Below are 12,493 nucleotides of genomic sequence, written 5' to 3'. Positions count from 1 at the left end.
TCTTCGTGTAAGTATGTTGCTGGGGTTTGTCCTGGAATGGGTTTAGGTCAGATAAAATTTCAACTGACCATAAAATACAGGGGCTTTTTAGGTCTATTCTGAGAGGCACAGTCTGAGACACTAAGGCTCAAGGATGAAATGGACTGCTGCTGTCTTGGCAGCTTTATTTAACTTTCTCTGTGAAAAAGCTTTTTAAAGGAATGTGCAGAAGTCTGAGAAGAGTCCCAGCTGTGGGTGGCTGACCAAAGGTAGCTTTTCACCTGCTGTCAGCAGGTTACGTCAGGGCTGTTCAGCAGAATGCCTGTTTCCTTGGTTCAAAACGTCAAGCATGGCTTAGGTTGTGCCCAAAGTCTCACATCATCTGAATCTCGTGCAGTATCGTTTTTAAAAAAAGCCTCCATTATTTTCTTTTTTTGAATTCCTAGTAATGTTTTTTGATTATAAACACTTTTGTGGGTGTTAGAAGACTCTGTGTTAGGTGTTCTTTAGTTGAGCTATTATGTGTGATTTATTCATTGTTATAATTAGGTTCCATGCATATTGATGCCTTTTCCCTTCAGGACTGTGGAACCCTGGTGCCATTATTTCCCCCTTTTATATGTTGTTAGTGCTGTGAGTTTAATCAGCTGTCTCAATTATTATACACTTATGGAACGCTTGATATAATAATACTGGCTCAGCACTGTGGGTAGCACTGGTACCTCGCATATCCAGAGGTGCGGTCTTGAATCCCACCTCTGCTCTGTCTGTGGAGTTTTCATCATCTTTCTGTCCAGCACGGGTCTCCTCTGGATGCACCAGTTTCCTCCTCCTTTTCAAAGGTATGTAATTATGGTTAACTGCAATTCCCCCTAGTGTATGGTGGTTTGTGTGTGTCTCTCCTGTAATGGGCCGGCATCTAGTCCAGGGTGTAACCCAACGACCCTGGTCAGGATAAGGGTTTGGAAGATGGACTGATAAGATGTGCAAAAGCAGAAGTACACACAATATGACATGCAGAGATGGATATGAGGATACAATGAGCAAACGACTGCTGTTATTGAAGTGGCTTTTCAGCCATGGTATTTGAATTACAGGGAATCATTCACTAAAGCTAAAATCCTTATGTTATAATACACAGTGGGTCTTTTCTTCCCCTCCATGTCTGTCTGCTTAGTTTATCCAGTGGCAGTGGCTGTTACCCATGTTTAAGAGTGAACAGAAATGACTCAGAGTTCAGAAATAGGGCCTTTCTTTGTATTGATTTGGTGTTTTAGATGTGTAAATAAGCAGTATTAGAGACGAGTTCTGTTGAGATTCGGCTTTCATCCCTTAGTGCTGAGTCACTATGTCCCCATGTCGGTGCACCTGGTCCAGCCCATAGCACTTAACCCTTGCCACCCCCTAAACTTGCAGAAGCTTATGGACTGGAAATTGTTCGGGAGAAGCTTCAGCAGCTTATGCGTGTACCTCCCAGATTTATACAAGGACTCATTTATAAATGCAAAGCTGTCTCCTACAGTACATAGCAGCCAGGACCTGGAGCAGTTTGGCTTGGAAACCCCCAAAGCTTTTTTGGCTCCGCTCCATCAGTTCCAATGAGCCGCTACATCACCTGTTGGCAAATTTGGCTTTGAAGCCTATTAACATTTGATCAAATTTGGAAACATGCATTTGAAGAACCACGTTTCTCAAGATGCTGATTCTGAAACTGGCTTTGTGAGCCCTCTGCTGGACATTTTAAAATCATTCATCTCCGTAGCACTTGCTCATTGTGTTTATCAGGTAATGCCATAAAGTAAATTACTGTAAGTACAGTCTGAATTAAGCACTTAATTTGAATTGTGCAAAATCTTCTAACAGCAGGTATCTTAATTTTGAACAGCAACAAGTATGTGAAGTAAAGCTCTTCAGGTATTTAACCCAAGGAAAATTAGTACCTATGCATATGTAATCTATAAGTATAAGAAGCCAAATCAGAAAAAAAATATCTAGATACTGAATAGTGTACATTTTATTTTTGTTGTAGAAATGGAAGGAAGCAGACTTGCAGCCAGGGGGCACTGTTGCTGCAGGGAAGCTTTGGGTTAATAGGAACAGAAAGAAAAATCTGACTACAGTTTTTAAAGGAATATGCAGAGGCATGGAAGTGAGCTAACCAATTAATGTTCTAACCAATTAATGCATTTCTTATCTGCGTTTTGTATCCTTTTCTTATCTTTTCTTTTTTTGGTATTGGGTATTAAGGAAAGGGAGGAATTAGTTCTATGAAATGTTGGTAGGTCTGGTGGAACTTGACACCAAAATTGGGGCTGCTGTATAGCAAAGGATATAATGAGTGAAAAATTTTAAGTAAGTACGACAAAGGTACGGTTGAAATATCAAACTGACCTGCTGCAAATTAGATGATTTTTAAGGCAGGCACAGAGTCTGGCTCATTTCAGACAGCTCAAGCTGTACAATGCATATCAAGGCAGCCCTCTTTTATAGCAGGACTTCTGACCCCTTGTTAAATCTTTGGAATTTCCACTAGCATGCCCTCAATGTATAATGCAACCAGAATCTGTGCAAAAACTGTTTAACCAGTCCATCCACACACTTTCAAAACCATCCTGGTACATTCTACATAATATGCAAAGAGAGATTTTAAATGCTATTTCGACCTGTGGTAACCAATTTTTATCGTGATTTTGAGCAGGAATGACTAAACTACTTATTAGACATTTAAGTTAATTGTTCTTGGGTAAAAAGACAATCTAGTCTTTGTAACCTGTACAATGTACACTACCAGTCAAAAATGTGGACATGCCAAGCCACTTACAAAGGAGAGCAATAGTATCACATCACATGATCTGGCCACCTGACCTGAACACAGTAGAAATGTTTTTCGAGGAGACTGAGAGTGAAGGAAAAGCAGTCAATGAGTGCTCAGCATATATCTGGGACCTCCTTAAGGACAGCTGGAAAAGCAATCCAGGAGGGCCACCTCATGAAACTGGTGTGCAGGAGAAAGTAGGGTCAGCCCGTCTAACAGTTTGGGTTAAGAGCCTTGTTCGGGGCTCAATGGTGAGATCACTCTGCTGAACATGGAATTTCAGCCAGCAATCTTTTGAGTCCCAACCCACACAGCTGCCCCCCCCCCCCCCCAATTAAAAATTGTAGAGAATAGTACAATAAACCTTTTTATGGGTGGGGGTGTCCAAACTCTTGACTGCTATTTGGGTATAAGAAATTGTTCAAATTATTTATAATTGGAGTAATTTATAAAATGATCTATACCTTCTCAATGATCCCCAACTTGACCTTTTCCATCAAACTGCCTGACTGGAAAAAGAATGGCAAGATTCCTGGATGTAGGATACTAAAGGGACATTAGAGTTTAGTTTGTGGCCCCCAGTCACTTATTCACAGTAGTTGCATGAGATCAGGTACAAGTATGTACAGCAGCAAGTCTTTTGACTATGGAAGGCTAACCAGTTGAAGAAGGAATTTGATGAGAGGTATTACCTTCACTACAGCCTTGTAATATTCTTTTCTCCCTTCAGGACTCCTTTGAAAACATTAACTGGTCCCTGGTTATGGTATTGCCTAGTTTTTTACATTTTGTCCTGTAAGTGTTAAGGTGCTCTGGGTTTTTTTAAAAATATGTACATTGACTCCCTTACTGTTGAAATCACGTGCTCAGGAATATAGCAGTCACCAACTCTGTAACTTTGTGCATGTGAGAGACTGCATAAAGGAATTAAATCAATATTTTCACAGCTGGATTTTCTCTGCATAGAAAAACGCATTTTGAAATTTTTGCTTATACTGACTGTAGAATAAATCTTTTACATTCAGGTACAGTAATGACCAGTCTGTGTATTTCTGTGTTCAAGTGGAACAATCATGTTAAATGGTGCTAATGTAACATGAAAACTACTACACAAAATAACAAGGTTTACCTTTTTACAGACTTTTGCTGTGAATGTCTGAAAAATGAGTGCATATTCATAGCGTGATATGAATTAAATTATTATCTCCTTAATTCCTCCCATTTTATATTTTGGCTAGTATCTCTTTTAAGTCTGCATTATGCACATATTTCAGAATGGGTATGTAACTACATTTCCAAATAGCATTTTGAAACACCATTAAATCCATGTGATCTTGTGCTCATCGACATCCTATTCAAGTGTCATAAGACATACAGTGGCACGCTGTTTACCACAATAAAGGCAGTAATCCAAATATTGTTTGACTTTCATGACCATAGTTAATTTAGTTCTCCAATATATTATTCAGGCAATTAAAGACTATTAGTTTCATACTCAAGTCATACTTTTTCTAAGAAAGTCAGTATCCTTATAATTCAATATGCGAGTTACGTAGAGAATCATGTATAAATAGAAAAGCAGCCGTTATGCCAGCATCTTTATATCGTTACGCCTAACTGAGGTATTTTTAAGAATCTTCAACATATCTCTGTGTCTGGCAACGGTCCCCAAGTGCCTGCCTAAAGTCATCATAGTGCTAATGCCGAGAAAAAGAAACGTCAGCAATCTGAACGTCTATCGTCCGGTTGCCCTCGTACCTACAGTAATAAAGTGCTTTAAAAGGCTGGTCCTCTCCAAAGTCGTCATCCCTGCCTCACTGGACTCTCACCTGTTTGCTTACAGAGCTGATAGATCCATAGAGGACTGTGGACTACAGCTCTGCCTCCAGCATAGTCATCCCCAGCAAGCTCACCTCCAAACTTGGGCAGTTAGACCACAGCTCATCACTGTGCAGCTGGATCCTAAGATTCCTCTCAGACCGTCCTCAGGCAGTGAGAGTGGCCCCCACATGTTCTCCACTGTAACTATGAGTACTGGCACACCATAAGGTTGTCGTCAAGTTCGCGAATGACACAATGGTGATGGGGCTGGTCTCCAACCGCGACAAATCAGCCTACAGAGGACCCTGTTGAGCCGGTGCTCAGGAAACAACCTGCTCCTTAACACAGCGAAGACCAAAGAGCTAATCATCAACTTTTGGCAGTCACGGGATAATGAGTACGCCCTGATCTTCAAAGACCACAGCCACACACATTTCAGAGGACCTCACATGGACAACTAACACCACTGAACTAGACAAGGAAGCAGCCATGGTTATTTATCTTGTTTTTTTTTGGAAAAAAAACATGTCTGCCTCAACAGTTCCAGATGACCTTCTGTCGATGTGCCATAAAGCATCTCTGTAAGTATGTGTTATCAGCTCGGTAAGAATCTCTGTATGCTATTTCATCTGCACAGCAGCTAATAGGAAAACTCTTCAGCAAGTCATCTCCAGTGCACATATGATCCTTGAGAGCCAGAGGACATCTACGGCTACATGCTCATGCTCAAAGCTTCCAGCATCTGTAAAGGCCTCACACACCCTTGCTATCGTTTGATCCATCTGGCATGTGTTATAAGGCCCTTTATACTCGCACCCCCAGACCGAGGAATAGCTTTCCCCCCTGAGCTATGAAGGCCCTGAATCAACTCATCCAGCTCCCTTCGTAATCTGCCTGTCTTCCCCCTTACTGTTTTGCTTATGTACTGTTTTTGATTCTCCAGCACTGTTTTGCACATCTGAGCTGTTGGCACTATTTACTTCTGTCAAACTTGCACTTTACTACTGTGATTCATTTTGTACTGTCTCTAGTGCTGCATTGTTTAAACCATTCACACTGTACATGCTGGCTTATATTATGGTTGGTTAGCAAAACTGCAAATTAAATAATTGTATTGCTTCTGGCGCTGCTTTTTATTTCCTGTATTTTAATTTATTACTTAATATTTACCTTTTTGTCCTATATAGTCTACTCTTAACTTATTGTGTAAGAGTTGCAGACTTAATCTTGTTGCAATGTGCAGTATCAGCAGTACGTGCATGATGACAAAGATATTCATTGTCATCATCGTTAAATAAAATCATTTTCTTTTAAACGTTTTAGCCAAAGCCAGGGACTGCTGAATTGGGAGGAAATATTTATAGTCTTCTATACTGAAAGACCACAATATAAAGTGATTGTAAATATAAATTTAATGGTCTATACCAGAGTCACTCTGGGACTGTAATTATAATGCTGTGAATGGTGGGAAGCTGAACAGGGAGTGAGTTAGAAATGTCTTTTTTCCAGCCTCCATCAGAGGGAGACTGAGTACTATGGAGACTCCTCTCTGCTTTGAACAGAAAGCACATGTCACAGCAGCAGTCCATTGGAAGGAAATCCATTTGTTTCTTTGGGAAAGGGAGGTCAACGTTAAATTTTCCACAGCACAGAACCGAATACCAGCTGACTAAAGCAAAACCAGGATGACAGTCATATCTTTAAATAACATTTCTGACTGTCCATTCTTGTTATTCAGGAAAGTGTTATTTTAAACTGAAACTTTATGTCAAGTTGCCAGAGATACTGGGGGAGGACAGTAGTTTTAATATACAGCATGATTTATTTATTATAAATGAATTAATAGTTTTGTTAGGAGTGCATGGGGCATACCGAAGTATTTAGTTTAGTCCTGTTTGTTTATGTATAATGCATGCATAATACATATTTTCTATAAGAAGGAAGTTTATCAGGGCATGGGGCCATCAATTCACATATGCACAACATTACAAGAAGTTCATGTCACATAGGTCTATATTTTAAAAATGGAATGTGAAATATGATACAAATGTCAAATTTCCAGATGTGAGTTGGGCCGTATAGCAAGATCAGACCATGCAGTGTGTGTTAGATTGTGGCCCCGCCTGACAGGTGTAACCCAGAGGGCTTCATTGTGCCAAGAAACTATCCAGCTGCCTTCATTTTCACGGTATTTTCTGTAAAGGAGTAATGGAAGTAAAAAAGGCAATGGTCACAGGTCCAGCCTAGTTGCAGTTAGTTACTTCACATATAACCAATATTATAAGCAGTCTTAATGAGTCTGCTGCAGTCGAGTTTGTGTTCAGTTAGACACAGCACCAGTTCACACATCAATGGTCAGTGGTCTTTAGCGGTCATGTGATAAAGGGGCCGGAATTGTGCGTGGAGACAAAAACGTGGTCTCGAACTTGAAGCCGTAGACTTGCATAGGAGTAATGCTAGTAGCCAAACCGCCATATATTAACTAATATGAAGAATTCTATGTGTGCATTTGTCAGGTCTGTGTACAGGCATATGGACTTAGTATGGATCTTGGGTGTAAATTACAGGGGGCAGATAGAGGGGTTGTAATCAAAAGTACCCAATACACCCCCCCCTGAATAATCACAAATTAGGCAGAGATGTCAACCCCCCCCCCCCTCCACACACACACACACACACACAGTGTTCAGTGCAAAATTATGCCCTTGGTATGAATACTCAAGAAGAATGAGCGGGTGATTAATTACAAAAGGAGTTAATGCTTTATATAATGTGTCTCTGGTGTCTCTGTGATCAATGCATCCATCTTTTGTGGACTTACCTTAATCAGATATAACTGGATTTTTAATTCACAAATTACTACTATACTACCACAGTGGCATATAATGGTCAGCCCTTCAGACTGAAAAACACTCTTTATTTCACAGTGATGACTCTAGGTCCCTTTGGATAAATCTTTGCCAAAACAGGAATGAATCATTGGACTATATTAGATCATTTATAAAAATTTGATGGTAATGGAAAAATATCCCTTTATGGTACGTTCTGGTATGCTTGACAATGGAAAAAACGACTTCTCAGTCATCATGTGGACAGCACCTTGCCAGACAAGAGTTAAGATCAATAAGAACTGTCCTAATTGGTTTGAATGTCCTCCACACCTGTACCAGATAGTGGTAGCACTTTGATTTGCAGTGACCTGTCAGAGTTAATCTTCATGATTGACAGCTTTGCAACAGTGAATGGGATAGATACAAATATAATGAAGCCAGGAGTGGCGTTGTGGTGATAACTGGCTCTGGTGAGTGAGGGCAGTAGGGGTAATGATAGAAGGTGGGTTGTAGGGGATGTGGAGAGGTTTAGAGGAGGAGTTTTATGGAGGAGAAGGTCATGGAGGTCGGATGGCCTGACCTTCAGTACTCTGTTGTCATGTTTTACTGCTACTAAATGCATCATCTGGCTTATTTTAACCATGCCTTGAGCTAGCTAGGATGTCCTATGCAGGATACCTCGAATTTTCTGCATGTTATTCCTATTAAACACAAACAAGAGCTTCTTATGCCATGTCTATCCATTAGTCTGTCTGCCTCTATCCCACTCAGCCACATTTCTGATTGCTTCTCATGCATGAATAATTCATTTTATCAATTTAAATATTTTGGTAACCAGGGGCAAAAAATGAAGTAATCCATCCTCTGTATAAGTAGTTCTTGTGATTTGTGTTATGATGCTGTAACTTTATGAGTTTCACTCACACCTTTTGTCTGAGTATCTAAACTGAACCTAATTCCTAGGAGATTTTCTCCTCTAGCACAAAAATTATATACATGGGCTTAATTAAGAACAAAAAGGCATGCATGGTCTTAATTAAAAGTGGAAAAACATAGTGCTGTCTTTGTAGTTTTCTTACAAAAAATGGAAAAATAAAAATCTGTTGAAATGCGTTATAAAATGGTGTGCAGCCTATGATTTAGTGAGGCAATAAAGAAGCGAAAGGAGGCCATTCATCAAAAAGGCGAGCTCACCCAGAGAGGACCTGTCATAGACAAATCGCCCAAATACCAGCTCAGTGCCACAGCTGCTCCAGAGGGAGATGGAGGGCAGAGGGTGGGTCCCATGCCACTTGATGGGAGCAGGGTGTAGAGGATAGTGCTTGTGTTTGAGAATGGAGGCAGGTTGCTGGGTAGAGGTTGGGGCACGAGTACCAGGACAAGTGATGGGAGTAAAGCATGGACGTCTTATCCTGAACACTACAGTCTATTCCCAGTGTTTTTGATATTTAGTTGATGTTAAGTCTCTCTAGGTTTATGGTGTATAAACAGCAGTGGCAGATTCTCAACCTTTAGGGAGATACTGATGGACAAAGATATACATAGACCTTCGTATACCTTGCAGGCAGCAGTTCATGTGAACAGCATGGCTTGGTTCAGTGTGGAGACCGCAGAGAAGCCAAACAAGCATGGATTAAAATGTAAGGAGGATCTGAACACTAACCTGCACAGTTCTGTAACACCAACACTAGCTGCTAAGAAGTTATACACGTACCTACAGTAAATAGTATATGTGTGACTTTGCGTGTGTTAGGTCTGAGTCTGCATATGAAATGAGATGAAAGGGACAAAAAAACTGTCCCTGGAAAAGTCTGCAATTGATTATTTCTGAACATAAGTTACACCAGAGCGCTGCTTGTTGCCTGAATCTGTTATAGTTGTTACAGCCAAACCTAAAAACATGAAGTAACTGGGTATCACAGACGTACTAACAGCAGACTACCAACTCTGCTCATTAAGTCTCGTGGACTGCAGTTCACAGAAGTACGAGATGGGAGCGAACTGCTTTGGGCTTTACGTTCTGAGGATTTCCAGCAGCATTTTTTCATCTGTTGAATTAAGTGCTTCTGCATAGCATTCTGCATGCCTTCCTCCTTCATCTGTTTGTTTCTGTGTGGCCATGGGAAATATGACATCCTAAATTCCGGCCTGCTGGCTCATGATCTTTTTCCTGATGACCCTGCCTTCCATCTCCTGTTTTTTCTTTAGGTTACAAAATGTAACAATTTATGAACAGAAGAGAACCGAACGTATGAATGCTGGGTAGAATTCCTATGAAACTAGGAGGAAACACTACATGTATATTAATAAGGACATGTGTGATTTCCAAAATAATGATTAAAAAACGTTTAACCAGCTGCAACCTTTCTTCTGACCTGTTCTAATTGAAACCACTTGATTCTCCAGGAAGGTCTTGATGTTTTCTATTAGTCGTGTTTGATAGATTACAGACATTTTCAGTATGGGGTAGAAATGGAAAATACATATGTGAGAACAATACTGACTTTCTATCTGTGATTGCAAGCATTTAGTAATTAAAGAAACATTAAACTGATATGACAAGGTTTCTTAACTCCTTTCACAATTAGACCTGACTTTCCACAAGAAACAACTGAAGTTTGTTAGTGAGGTCTCTTGGGTCTGGGTAAATGGGTATTTCAGGTTCAAATGGTTCTGTTTTCAGTTTCCCGTTCTTAAATCTTCCAGGCTTCCTTGTTTCACTTATTAATAAGAGATGGTATGTGTCTGTTGCATGCTGTACAATTGAAATGACAGGTATACAGTCTTCTAAGTAGAAACAGGTTCCAGAGAGAGAGTGGAATTTTATACTATACTTAAAATGGCATTATCATGCAGGAAATGCTGCACTGAAAGGTTATTGCAGGGGACTCTTAGGCATTTCATACAGTTCGTAAACCCAGAGATGCTCACATGACATTTAAATTATGGCTTGTAATCGAATAATCAATAAATTAGAATATTGCAAAATGTGTTGTATATCCATTCATCTCTTCAATAAGTAAAAGGGAGAATTGAGCAGAATATTAATTATGTGTGTGCCCCGACACATATGGTAGCAGGGAGAAACCAGTAGGTATGGGTTGTTGAATCTGTAGAAATGACATGTTTACTCGGTGGACTGTCCATTCTAACTACTATAGAGCTACATGTTTAATCGGTGGACTGTCCATTCTAACTACTATAGAGCTACATGTTTACTCGGTGGACTGTCCATTCTAACTACTATAGAGCTACATGTTTACTTGGTGGACTGTCCATTCTAACTACTATAGCGCTACATGTTTACTTGGTGGACTGTCCATTCTAACTACTATAGAGCTACATGTTTACTTGGTGGACTGTCCATTCTAACTACTATAGCGCTACATGTTTACTTGGTGGACTGTCCATTCTAACTACTATAGTGCTACATGTTTACTTGGTGGACTGTCCATTCTAACTACTATAGAGCTACATGTTTACTTGGTGGACTGTCCATTCTAACTACTATAGAGCTACATGTTTACTTGGTGGACTGTCCATTTTAACTACTATAGAGCTACATGTTTAATCGGTGGACTGTCCATTCTAACTACTATAGAGCTACATGTTTACTTGGTGGACTGTCCATTCTAACTACTATAGAGCTACATGTTTACTTGGTGGACTGTCCATTCTAACTACTATAGCGCTACATGTTTACTTGGTGGACTGTCCATTCTAACTACTATAGCGCTACATGTTTACTTGGTGGACTGTCCATTCTAACTACTATAGAGCTACATGTTTACTTGGTGGACTGTCCATTCTAACTACTATAGAGCTACATGTTTACTTGGTGGACTGTCCATTCTAACTACTATAGAGCTACATGTTTACTTGGTGGACTGTCCATTCTAACTACTATAGAGCTACATGTTTACTTGGTGGACTGTCCATTCCAACTACTATAGAGCTACATGTTTACTTGGTCTACTGTCCATTCTAACTACTATAGAGCTACATGTTTACTCGGTGGACTGTCCATTCTAACTACTATAGAGCTACATGTTTACTCGGTGGACTGTCCATTCTAACTACTATAGAGCTACATGTTTACTTGGTGGACTGTCCATTCTAACTACTATAGAGCTACATGTTTACTTGGTGGACTGTCCATTCTAACTACTATAGAGCTACATGTTTACTTGGTGGACTGTCCATTCTAACTACTATAGTGCTACATGTTTACTTGGTGGACTGTCCATTCTAACTACTATAGCGCTACATGTTTACTTGGTGGACTGTCCATTCTAACTACTATAGCGCTACATGTTTACTTGGTGGACTGTCCATTCTAACTACTATAGAGCTACATGTTTAATCGGTGGACTGTCCATTCTAACTACTATAGCGCTACATGTTTACTTGGTGGACTGTCCATTCTAACTACTATAGAGCTACATGTTTAATCGGTGGACTGTCCATTCTAACTACTATAGAGCTACATGTTTACTTGGTGGACTGTCCATTCTAACTACTATAGAGCTACATGTTTACTTGGTGGACTGTCCATTCTAACTACTATAGAGCTACATGTTTACTTGGTGGACTGTCCATTCTAACTACTATAGAGCTACATGTTTACTTGGTGGACTGTCCATTCTAACTACTATAGAGCTACATGTTTACTTGGTGGACTGTCCATTCCAACTACTATAGAGCTACATGTTTACTTGGTCTACTGTCCATTCTAACTACTATAGAGCTACATATTTACTCGGTGGACTGTCCATTCTAACTAAAATAGCGCATTTTGTTTGCTTGGTGATTTGAATGCATTGTTGTGAGGCTGTTTTTATCAAGCAGGATTTTAGTATTACAACAGGGCCTTAACAACAAAATGGCACTAGTCCCACTGAATCAATACGCGAAAATGCCACTGATGTGTATAACCGGCACTTTCAAGTTGGGGCCTTGAACTGCAGTTTCATTATAAATAAAATAGAAGAGTAGTAAGATAATACCAGAGAATAGGCAAATCATTGACTGTCCCGTGTAACATATT

Source organism: Brienomyrus brachyistius, chromosome 13 (genome assembly GCF_023856365.1).
Source record: "Brienomyrus brachyistius isolate T26 chromosome 13, BBRACH_0.4, whole genome shotgun sequence".
NCBI lineage: Eukaryota > Metazoa > Chordata > Actinopteri > Osteoglossiformes > Mormyridae > Brienomyrus > Brienomyrus brachyistius.
Note: the sequence above shows the minus strand (reverse complement) of the source record.